Here is a 13,282-nt window from a genome sequence, read left to right as displayed (position 1 = left end):
AGCCAGCGTTCTGGGTTCCTTCCACATCCTGCAGTGTGGCTGATGATTACAAACTGACAAAGAATCTGTTAAAGCAAGGCAGAGAGCATTTACATGCAGGCAGGGGCACCCTGAAGACATGCCCCCTATTGCGTGTAGAAAAGGAACCAGGAAAATACAATGACTATTCTGAACTTGGAGCGGCAACCGAAACATCACGGACTCTTCACACTTCTGGATCGAGGTAGATGCATCCATTAAAAGGTCCATTAAAAGAAAGATGGAGTTACCTGGAATGCAGGATTCTTTCAGGGATGAACATATAAAGTGAACAGAGGGCAAAATGATAAACATCCAAAAATTAATTTTCACAGCGAACTTGTCCTAGATCTTTTTTCCACATAAAAATCTTGCTTTGTTTTGGGGTGCAGTCTTTTATTTGGCCAGTGTTTTAAAGTCACTTAACATGAGTAGAAGACTGCATATACACAATGAACAGGTTTGGGGTGGTAGAGGAAGCTGGGCAACCAAAGCTTGTGGTGGAAAAGGAATAAGGAGAGATTGGAAGGAACAGTGTGTGCTTTGAAGTACATTATTTCTTCTTCTTCTTCTTCTTCTTCTTCTTCTTCTTCTTCTTCTTCTTCTTCTTCTTCTTCTTCTTCTTCTTCTTTTTCTCCTTCTCCTTCTCCTTCTCCTTCTTTTCTCTCTCTCTCTCTCTCTCTCCATATAAGTAGCACCTCTTCTGATGAGGCCCAGGGCCACAATCTCCAACTATTTTCAAAGACACTGTGATCCCATCCACTTAAGCTCATCTTATTATGCAATGGTAATCATCCATCTATCTGTTTACATATCAAACATTTATAGACAGTCAATCCTACTAAACTCCAGCCTATAAAAATGAGTTAACCTTTTGTGTAGTTTGTAGTGTAGTAAAGGAAGGTACCACACTTTATTGTGGCTTTATTTACTTGCCTCAGCACTGGGACTGGAATATGTGAGGAGAGTAGGACCATGGATGGAAGACTAATAAAAGTATAATCATTATTAAGTGATGCGGGAGAATTATCTGTATTCTGTCAATCATGTATTTTAATAAAACGCTGATTGGCCAGGCAGGCAGTATAAGCGGGAAAGTCAGACAGGAAGTAGAGGTGGAGCAAAGAGACTGGGAGTATTCTAGGAAGCTCCCTCAGTCACTCCTGCACAGACCACCGAAGAGGCAGCATGTAACTTGCCCAGCTGAGAAAGGTACCGGGCCATTATGGCTAACGTAGATAAGAATAATGGGTTAAGATAAGTCATAAGAACTAATAAGTAGCCTGACCTAATGGGCCAATCAGTTTATAATCTTATGAAGTCTTGTGTGTGATTTTCTTTGGGACTTGCCGGTTGTGGGGTACCGGGCGGGACAGAAACCCCAACAAGCCAGCCCGTCATGCTACAATTAAGGTTGGCTTAAAGACGATCATTTGGAAGTACAGAGTTTTAGATCTCAGAGGTCAGGAGACTGACTGCATCAATTGCATATGGAGCAAAACCTGTGAGGAGGGGAATGATTGGTTCAAAGCAACATGGCTTATTGGCAACTGACCTGAGAGCTGAATCCACCCCGGCGTTTCAGCTCCTATTTGCTCTCCTTCTGATCAAACTTGTTGCCTAAGGAGGGTTAATGGTTGATATAAATGTTTTATGGAGGCTTGCTGCCAAAGAGCACATGCCTAGATAGTCGTTTAAAGGGAAATAAATTAGTGATATGAGCAACTTAATGGAAGGTACCAGATTAGGAGGAAATTAACTCTGCAAAGAGCAGCAAGGAGCACGTTTGGCTTTATGAAGATAGCGTCTTACAAATTAGGGAGTCGATGTTTGCTGTGACTGGTGTGACCATTCAGAGACAGAGGCAGGTGTGCAGGGCCGGTAGGAGAATATCTAGGCCCACTTAGGGGTCTTATCAATGGAGTTTGATCCCTTGGCAAACTGTGTATCCATCCATAAGGTTGAATTAAACCTCATTGGCCACTCCTCAGCATTGTTTTTTTTTTTATCCGACAAGAATGTACAGACCTGTTAAACACCTATTATTAAAATAATATCAATACGATAACAGGATCTGTTGTGTTAGAACATTCTGGAAGCTGGACACCTACTGTACCAGGGACTAGCTGTTGGCCTTGGAGAAGTTGCAAAACTCCACCAGGCCTCAGTTTCTTCATTTATAATGTAAAACATACAATGTGAGACTATTTAGAGAACCCCCGTAGCCTTAGAAACTCTGTTTTAGCAATAGATGATATTTGCTTGCTCGAAGAGTACCACGTAAATGTTTAGTGGAACCATGTGTTCTACGTGATAAGCACTGGTAAATAAAGTTGTTGATAGGCAGAAACAGAAAGAAAAAAAATGATAGCCCACTCATTTTAATGAGTACCCTGACAGTATATGAAATGGTTTATTATTAAACCATTCCGCTAGTAGAGAAATTGGAAATATCACAATAAAAAATTTCAATTTTCCATTTCACTGACTTTATTGAATTGCCAAGGCATATGACAGCAGCCAGAGTTGATACATTAAATGTGGATGTTTAAGAACAAAGTTAATATGTGATATTGTTGTTTTTCCTTTCAGCTCTTTGCTGCTAACCTCTCTAACATTCAATAAATCTTCTTCCATTGCTTATTGCCAAAAAGCACATATTTTTGATAGTTTGAGTATGTTTCCAGCTAATTCTTCATTTTTCTCTAAAGTCAGTAAATCACTGTAGATTTTTTTTTCCAGAGCCAAGTGTAATACAATGTTAATGTTCCCTGGGTTTCCAGCATCTGGCTTCTGGCTTCTATTTTCAGTTTATGATCCTTGCGTCTATATTTGGTAAGAGTCTCCTTATGTTTTTCAAATCTGATGTAAAGCAATTTTACAGCAGAGCGTTTGTGAACTGAACCTGAAGCAAACAGAGTCATCATAATTCTAGCTATGCCCTTCCTAAGGAAGCACCGGAATGCTTTTTGAAAGCAGGGCCTTGCTATCTGGTCCATGGATTGTTGCACTTACGTGTGTTTACACCGCAGACATTAATATCCTCCTCACCCGTTCTTTGAGCGGATGCTAATACAGACAGCCTTTGCTGCCGTTCTCCGACTGCTCCGTGTTTCCGTGCCAGCACAGGTGAAATGCCTTTCCTGGGACTCAGGCCCTGATTTCCCTGTTGGCTCTTGACATTTCCTGACTGCAGGGGTTCTTGGGCTCCCTTGTGTTCCAAAGAATCAGCCGTTAATTGGAAAGAGTAAGTTCGTTGAGAAGTAAAACTCAATCAGTCCTATTCTAAACCATGGGTAATAAAATATCATATATTTATATATAATTTTTGTTTAATAACCTCTGAGTAGAAGTTGAGGAGATGGCTGGTAGTAAAGAGGTGGCCCTTGGGGCTCTCACTCTATCATCAGAACTCAAGCTAAGGGAAGCAGCTGGGCACAGCAGAGTGGGACGTGAAGCTCTTCCGTTGAAAATGAAAGAACATGACCAAACCCAAAACCAAAAGAAGGATCACGCCGGTAGAAGCAGAAGCCAGAATGCCAGGTTAGCCTGAAACATCACTGATTGGATAACTTCTTTTTAATAAATGTGTGTATGTGTGTGTGTGTGTGTGTGTGCATGCACACGTGTGCACATGTGTGCACAAATGCATGTGTGTGCATGTGCATGCATACTGGCATGGTACCTCAACTGTGTGGAGGTCAGAGGATCACTCTCACGAGTTGGTTCTCTCCTTCCATCTTGCTGGGTCTGAGCGGTCAAACTCTGCCTTCAGGTTTGTGCAGCAAACACTTAACCCACCGAGACACCTTTCTGATCCGTAAATTTTTTCTACTGCAGGGTGGAGAGTTCTTCCCTCAGTTCCACCACCTGAGTCTCCGGAGTTCATGGTTTGCGGACCGCTCATCCCAATGTCTTTTTCTTAGCAGACAATCAATTCCTGCCCGTTGACATTTCTTCAGCCACGCCGTTCCATTTTGTGTAGTTATTTAACTTTCCCGGAGTACAATTTGTTTTTCGCTTATCTCTCTCAGAGTTAGAAGAACGGCTTGTATCTTGGAGGGAAGCCAAATCAAAATCCACGCGGAAAAAGCTGGCACTCAGCTTGGCAAAGGAGCACTCTGTTCAGTTACAGATCTGTCTCAGGTCCTCTTTGGTTCTTCCACTCAGGAGAGGAAGGGATTTGGGAATTCGGATGTGAGTAGATGCTTAAGTCTGGTAGATGGGTAGAAAGTTGGATTTTTGCTCTGCGACGGGCCACCTACTGGCACCATCCTGGTGACATTCCATCACCACAAGACTTAATGGTGACTTGCAAGACAGTGTGTACTGTTCCCTGGTAGCAGTGTTTGCTCGCCGTGCCTGTCTGATAGGCCTCAAAACACTCAAGCCCCACCTGTTTAAGCTCTGACTATCACGCAGCAGCATTTAAAACCACAGTGAGATTGAGAGCACGCCCTGTTCCGTTCCCTCTAGAAGACGCCACTCAGCGCCCAGGCAATCAGCGAAGGGAGAGGGAGCCAGGCTCTCTCAATCAATGCCAGCCTGTGACTAATTACGTGGAGAATGATGGGTGTCAACAGGACCCACACTTCAGTGATCAACTGGGCGTGACGTTTTCCTTCAGTTCATTGCTATTACTTTTGATTAGTAGCCAGCATGACTCAAAAAGTCTGTGTTTCCTTGGAGGTTGGTTGTCTTACATGACTGAGGGTTATTTAATCCAACATTCTCCATCTGATGATGACTGTGTTTCTCAATAGGTCTTATAATCAGGAACTGCGTGTTTCTCTGGATGTAGACTAAATATTTTATAAGTTTATATAGCTCACACTGTACCAAGCAATTTTCTTCAACTAATATCTGTTGTAAAGCTCTGGCGTGATTTAAATATGGTGCACGTGTGCCACTCAGAGGACAGCCTCTGGTTTTGGTCTTCTTCTCTGTCTTGGTTGAGTTAGGGTCTCTTGTTTACTGCTGTGTATACCAGACTAGCTGGCCCATGGGCTCCCAGGGATCTCCTCTCTGCCTCCCGTGTTGAAGGAACGCTAGGGTTGCGTCTGTGTGCTACCGTGTCTGGCTTCAAGTGAGTTCTGGGAAATCTGAATTCAGGGCCTCATGCTTTGTGGCAAGTGTTTACCTAATGAGGCATCGTGGTTTTGGCAGACTAAATATTCCTTAACACGGCAATATGAGAAATAAAATGAATGTTGGCAAAAACTATCCCCAAATCTTAAAAAAGCCTAGTAAACCTCTCCCGGCACTAACTACTCTTGACATGCCAATAGCTAAGAAGAAACGGTCTTAGATGAGTTGGTAACTCTAGTACATTGACTCTTTGCTTAATTTCTCAGCAAAATGATTTTTTTGAAGACTGGCTAGGTTCCCCAAGGACCTCCCTTTTCATGGCAGACCAGAAGCATGCCTGTGTGGTTGTCAGGGAGGTCTCGGATGGGAGTGTTGGTCTGCCCTGAATCCAGGAGAAGTGTCTGTGATTTTCTTTATCCATGTTAACAGTCATGCTTTTCTGCATGTTCTGTTAAGGGGGGAATATGAGTTTTCTTCTTTATTGACTCTTTCACATAATGTTCTAGCATTTTCTTGACCATGGATGTCCTTCATCACCCCAAATGTTCATTGTCACAGTCTTGTTTATTTAATTCTTAACTAACATCCTTGTACTTTATTATATATAATATAAGTAATATATAAATTATACACACATATATGTATTTTATATACTTCATATTTAAGATTGTCCATGGTTTCTTCATTTTTGAGTTCTATGATAGTCTGCTTGTATATGTATGCATGGTTTCACTTTGTAGCTCAGACTTGCCTCAAACATATCACATAACCTGGAGTGTTCTCTAACCTGTGGCTTCATTCAGCCTCCTGCAACCTGATTACAGGTAAATGCTGCAGTTCATAGCTAGCCCTGTAGGCGTCTACACTGCACTCAAATTTCTTTCTCATTCTCACCTTCTGCCAAATTGCTCCTTCTCAATGTCTTCTGAAATTTCTTTTGCAATCTGAAGAGTTCTGCACCGATGGCTATGCTGAAACCGCCATTGATTTACTGATGTTTGATTTCAGAAAAGGGGCTGCAGGTTTGTTCTAACTCTGAGGATGTCCGAATGTAGCCGTATTCCAGAGAAAATGTCTTTGAAGGTGCTAGCTGTTTAAAATGATACCCTCAGAGCTGGACCATCACCATGCCATTTGCCTGGTGTCCTTTGGAGAAGACACAGGGGCCTGAAGAGAGACACCAGGTGACTGCGGCTATGGAATGATAATGCTGTGAAGAGGCAGAGAGACGAGGCTGTGTGCGAGGCTGAAGGGAGCCTCAGGAGGGACCGAGCTCCCCTCCCCGAGTAATTGGTCATCCCGCTGCACCACTGTGGGAAAGTGAGCACAGGTGGTGCTTGCTGCCCATGCTGAGAGGTTTGGAGGCTAGGATGAGGTCCAGAGCTCTCTTGGCATCACAACATTGAAAGGATTATTGGTAAAGAGCTTTGACCATAATTGATGCTTCTGTCTGGAGGAACCGAAATCTTTTCCCGTGAGAATGTCTCCCTAATTAGAACGCTTGGCTTTTGAACTCTTCCCCCTCGCCCTCAGCAGGCTGTTAGCTCCTTTAGCCGGAACAACCGCTGGCTGTGCGGGAGCTTCACGTGAGAGAACTGTGTGCGGCAGGGAGGGGCCTTGCATCCATCAAAACTGGTCTCCGTAAAGATCTGAAGACACAGGAAAACAACACACTCAGCGGCGGGAGAGATGGACAAAGGCCAAGGGTGCTGCTCGCAGCTCTTCCAGAGAACCCAAGTTGGGTTCCCAAGGCCCACGTCAGACATCTTAGAACTTCCTGTTACTCTGGCTCCAGGGATGGTGATGGCCTCTTCTGCCTTCCTCGGAATCTTTGCGTGAATACGTGCGCTCCCTGCCCCCACACCAGTAACTAGAAAAGCAAAGTTGCTGATGTTTAAAGAGTCTGTGGCCTTACTCTAGAAAAGATTACTTTTCTTTTTTTTTTTTTTTTTTTTTAAATTTTGCTATTCAGACAGATTTTCTGCAGCGGGATGGAATCTGCTGGCTTCAACGGAAGACGCACTAATGTAGAATGGGACTTTAAATTGTTTTCATGACAAAGGCAATAAATTATGCCGAGTGACTCAAATTATTCATGAGAGAGGAGGTCTTGATTTATGCCTCAGCTTTGTGTAAACTTCATTTTTTTTTTTTTTTTGGTAAAGTAAATCACTTTTCCATCGACTCACATCACCATCTGAGGAATTCTTTATCTTCTTTGGAAAGTCTCTTCAGTTGACACCGGCATTTTATACTTTTCTGTGAACATTTTTGTGGCCCCAGTGCAAAACTTTGAAGGAAACAAATCTGTTTCTAGAAACTGCATGCGCGGGAGGCACGTGGTACTCGGATAGAGGTAACACCGGGCAGTCACGTATTGCCGGGGCTGTGGATGCACAGAGCTAGACCCTCTGTCTCCAGTGTGCTTTCTGTCTTTGGTGGATTTCGGAATACTGATATGTTCAGAGAAGCAAACAAACTCTCACGGGCCAATGTTTTATACCATGTGCCTATGGGGTGTTCTTACAAAATGGAGTTACAAGACTTCACGATAAATAAAACCAGGTTTCTCTTAAGGTCGATCTTCTTCAGCAAAACCTGAAAGATGATTAATAGAATCTGCTTGCTGCCGTGGTCCGTTTTCTGTGGCTAGCGCTTCTATGTATTCACATCCACTACAAACCGTTCTGAGAAGAAATAGGATGAGAGAATTCACTTTCATAGGTGCATTTACTGGGTGCCTACCAGGCTCACTGCATTGTATGAGGCTTTGAAATATCAGTGAGCCACACGGAAGGAATGTTAAGAAGTCATAATATTATAGAACCAAATGGCTGCCAGCCTTGTGGCGCACAGACAGGCAAGGCTAACGTAGAGAACTAGGGTCATGATGGATAGGTGCCATGGGCATCAAATAGCTCCAATAAGTACTGTATACTATTGCTCAGAAAATCTCATTAAACACACTGGCTTGTTATGTAAGGTGATTTTTTTTTTTAAAATACTGTACTAGCCTGGAAGTAATCAGCAAGTTATTGACTCGAACTGCTTTATTTAATGGAAAGCATTATTAGCATAGAAAAGAGTATTTCCCATATTATTTTCATACTTTCCCCTCATTATTTCTCAGGGGCTAATACTGTTTGGATACAAAAAATATGTCAATAGTACCCACCTTGAATGCTCCTTCGAAAAACCACAAAGCAGGGATTGATTCCTTGTGGGTTTTTAATGCCTAATGAAGGCTAGTTAGAATCAACAACCTTAGCAACAGTGTTGTAATCTCCCCACGGTTAAAAAAAAAAAACAGCAGGGAAACAGTTTTTTAAGCAACAGAGAAATGATACCAGTTAGAGGCAAATGAACACTTCTCGACAATAAGGTCTTCCAAATGACTGCGTTTATATCCTTCCCTTAATCCTCCGTGAAGATCTCACAATGAGAGATATCGCTGTGCAATGAAGACTGCTGCTAACAGGAACACGATAACACAAGGCAGGGTGCCATCTGTCAGGGAAAATGCCGGAACCTCTAATTTTACTATTGTTGGGAGCCCATCATTACTGTTCTATTTAGTTAAAATCTATATTCAAAAGCCTAATGCTTCCCACTACATAATAAGGCTTTGGTGATGTGTCCTATAAAAACATGTCACCAGATTGCTCTGTGTTTGTCAGGCAATGTCTTTTTTTTCCCAAAGGCACAAAGGGAACCTTTAATATGGAATCCATCGCATTAAAAGGAAAAAAAAAAACCTCAGAGGAAAAAGATTGACAAAAATAGCTGACCGACTTTATTGATCTTGAGTTCTGGTCTACAGAGCGGATGTTTGGATCCCACATCAGAGGGGTGGCCTTGGACTTCACAGTATTCTGATACAGCAGTACCTCTGTCTTGATTTCTCAAGTTGTGCGAGCCTTCTCCCCTCTCTTTTTGGGTGACCCTTACCCTCACCTCCCCCTATATAATAATGTATGTGTGTTTTGCCTGCTTGTGCATCTGTGCATCACAGGTGTGCCTGGCACTCATGGAGACCAGAAGAGGGTGTCAGAATCCTTGGAAATATAGTTCGATGGTTACTAGACACCTTGTGGTGCCGGGGACTAAACTCATGCCCTTGGCAAGAGCATCAGGCGCTCTTTACCGTGGAGCCACCTTGCCATCCCCGTATGCACATGTGTTAAGCTAGCTTAATGAATTTAGAAGCAGAACATCTGAGTAGACACCCTGGGTTTTTCTTGCACAGCTGAGTCTGACTTGAGGCTGACAGCAACCACAGCATGTTGATTTGTCTGCACTCTGAAGAGATCCTGTCTCAGAACTTAGTTTGGCTTGATCGCTTGGTTTGGATGCATTGCAGCTCTGAATAGACATTGATGATAGCGATGGATGCGGGAGGGGGCACCCATGCCTTGCGTGTAACTTCAGAAGTAGAAGGTATTGCAGCTGTTTGGCCACGGTCAGCCTGAACCTCCGAGGAAACCAGGCCCACCTGACGTCCATACCAATGTTTTCATCTGTTTATGTCGCCATGTCTAGTTTCACAAGACTCTATACTATTTCTTGACCATGGAGTGGATCTAAACTACCAAAGAACATCTTGGGTTTTCCTAAAGCACTCAAGGTATGAGGGAGGCCACCACCTTGGCCGTTCGATGAGAAAACGGCTTCATTCCCTTCCCCATGTGTACTTTGTGATTCTTCTTCAAGTCCTCACGTGTGCATGTGCTGGTGCCTGCGTGCACATAGAGTGATACCAGGTGACAGCCTTGGTTGTCACCCTCAGCAATGAGGTCCACCTCCTTTGAGACAGCATCTCTTGCTGGCCCTGAGCTTGCTAGTCCATCAGAGAGATCCTCCTATCTCAGCCTTCCCAGGGCTGGTGTGACAAACCTGTGCTGACACACCTGGATGTCTATGCAGGTGTTGGGATTGGAACTCAGGTCCTCACGCCAATGGGCCAGACACTTTTTTAACTGAGCCTCCTTCCCAGCTCCAATCCCCCATCTGCCCCGGATTTCCTCTCTGTTCTTTTCTTTCCCAAAGTAGAACAATGAGAGGGACAAAAAGCTCAAGTATCATTTGAATGCCTTTGTTCCCTTTGTCATGCTCTGGGAAAAAAATGATGACAATGTACAGATGGTCCCTCTTGGTTACAGTGTGGACACCTAGAGCTCACCGCCTGTGCTTCCTTCTCTGAGATCATTGGTACTGTTTAGGTCAGTAGAACGGCAGAGAATTTGAGCCATCATCAATCACCATCATCATCATCACCATCATCATCATCTTCCCTTGGCTGGGTGTCATCATCTCTTTGCATTCTGGAGAGAGTCACAACACAGCATAAGGAGAACAGTATCGCTCTGCACTACACAAAACAAGTGTGTTTGGTGCCAAATGCATCATCCTACTCCCTGAAGCTGTCTTCTCTCACAGCCTAGAGGCTTGGGCAGTTGTATCTGGGGATGTGACAACGGGGTGTTCTAACATCCAGACGTCCTGACAGTGTGGAGCCAGGAAGAGGAGAGCCACCCCAGGTGGGGGTGTGTGTGCAGGAGTCTCAGTAAACACTCAGGTGTTGGCTGTTGAGAAGTCTGTCATCTTTGCAGACTGGGCTGCGGCAATATTTACAATTGTGAATATCGTCAACAGTTGTAAGCTACAGATTTGGGGTGGTAAAATAACACGGAAGCTGCAATTTTGATTTTTCTAATATTTCTTGTTCCCCTCTGCTGGCTGGGTATTCACAGTCACACATCGCCACACTGATTCCCGTTGTGCCCGTGACACTGCTCGCTCCGTAAGCACACGTTTTATGGTTCCTTCCTTGATTCTGTCCAAACACTGCCCGCGCTGTTCCCTGCGCGTTTCTGAGCGATGGCCAGTTTTCCTTAACAAATCCCTTCCCAGTCTGTTACAAGACACTATTTCTTTGCACTTATCAGCATTTCAGATCCTGTGATCATCATGAGCCCTGCAGTTAAATGAACAGGGATCAAACGGCAAGATCTATCCATCTTTATACTTCATGGCATAAGGAGGTCATTAGCTGAGGGCAGAAGAAGCGTTCCCCTGACAGTGAGCTCCTTCGGAATTGGCGTATCACGGGAACGTTTATAAATTAGTCTCATTATATTTAGGAGCAGCTGGTATGAACCTCCTGTCATAATCATGATTCTAGAAAGGCAATTAACAGGGTCTTGTAAATGTCAGTATCCTCCATACATTAAAAAAGAAATTCGGATGAGTTTCAGCTACTACATCCCGAAACCTTGCTCTCCCTACATCTGTGGTAGTTAATTCAGTGGCCAGACTCCCTCCTGAATGGTGAGTCGGCTGTCATTATCTGTGTAATATTGGTCAACATAGGGTTAAACTGTCCTTAACGGACAGATAGTCATGTAGATCCCATGTGTATACACATACTGCTAGTCACAGAGTCACAAAACACAAGGAGGGGGTCATAGAGGTCATCTTCTCTAGCCCTTTACAAAGTCCATTCTGTGGACTGTCTCTTCTGTGCAGTGCTACAGGTATAACATGGGGTTGGTACAAGCCCTTTGTGCTCAAAGCAGTGGGTCGAGTTGATTCAAACACACTTCTCCACCAATCAACTTCTCAGAAACTGTGGACTATCCGAGTGCGTTGTGAATCTCCCACAAACTGAGGACTCTTTTGGTCTCTCACGTTTTGTGGTCAGTGCTTTGGCAAACATCGGCCCGTGTGCAGGTTCGCGTTTTGCAGGAGAACACGCTCAGAACTAGAGGTGGCGAGGCTCAAGCTGACATGGGAACACACGGTGGCAGTGGCCCTTGCAGTCACTCTTGGCTCAGGGTTCTATGTTGGAAGCAGAATGTAGGTTGATCAGATTCTCTTCTAAAGAAGTGGTGCCTCAGCCTGTACTGCCCCCTCTGATAGCTTGGTTTCCTGTAAGCCCATGAGAAGGACTCCAGCGGACCTGCCATGAATGCTGATGGCCGTTCTGAAGGCATAAGCTGAGGGATGCTTAGGGTGACCACTCGTCCAACTCACAGGACTTTAGGTGTTACACCAATCAAGTATTGGTAACCTGGCACCAACTGATCACCCTAGTGATGACCCTTTTCTTTCAACTCCTTGAGGGGTTCCACAGAAGGTGACTTCTTTTTATGACCCATCCCCCACCTTTCCTCCATGCTCTGTATCCTGCAAAGACTCTCTTTGCCATTTGGATTCCAGTTGGAGGGTATCAGTCGATGGCCCTTATCATGTCTGTGGTTGCTGTAGGCAGCCAGCTTCCTCCTTAAGAAGGCCACAATTGTGTGTCATGTCTTTGCAGCTTACTGCCCACAGCTGACTATTTAGGAATGTACCCAGCAAGCCCCTCTTGCCTCTTGACAGCTAGAGGTCCAACAATCTCCCATAGTTGCTAGTCTCAGAGCATGGTGCTAATCTGTGCTGTGCTTTGGTCATAATGATTCCGTCAACAACCCCCTTTGCTATATTGTTTTCATATTACCCAACTGATGTATCCTGTCTGTTTCTTTCCAGGACTCTGACAATAGAGTTACCAGCCCATTGATACACTGGCGCCTATCCAAGCAGCATGACAGGCTTTGGAGAGTCCTTCAAGAGCAGGTTGTGTGCTTCAGAAAACTCCCTCTTTAGCATCTGGGGCTGGGAAAGGAAGCTGTGACCTCAGAGGACTTCTGTATCCCCAGTGGTTTGGAGCAGTCTTTTCTGCTCACTGCAGCTCCTTAGGCTGGGGCCTATTCTTTTAGAAGATTCTATAAGATAATTATGTGATAAGGCTTTGAAGATGAATACTGTTTCTAGTTCTACTGTCATTTTGGAGGTTGACAGAACCAACTGAACCCCGAGCCACCCTCAACAGTTCTAAAATTTTGGAAAGATGTTATGTAAAAGTTCAGGTCATGAATCTGGAACCAGCAAGGGAAAGGAGAGACTGTAAAGCTGGCCCTTGTCAGTTGAGCCCTCTCATGGCTAAATTGGAATCTACTAGCTGCATGGTGAATGTCTAGATAGCAGTTTGTCTTTGATATTGGTGATTGCAAAATGGCTACTGCCACTTGTTGGAAGATGGATGTGTAAAATGTCTTGAGATGAGATCCAGAGTCATGGATTCTGCTAGGACCATGTTCCCTTGATATTCCAGCTCCATAATGTTATTTTCAGA

Source organism: Myodes glareolus, chromosome 18, assembly GCF_982192425.1.
Source record: "Myodes glareolus chromosome 18, mMyoGla1.1, whole genome shotgun sequence".
NCBI classification, from domain to species: Eukaryota; Metazoa; Chordata; class Mammalia; order Rodentia; family Cricetidae; genus Myodes; species Myodes glareolus.
The sequence above is the reverse complement of the archived record's forward strand: the minus strand, read 5'-3'. Positions refer to the sequence as shown.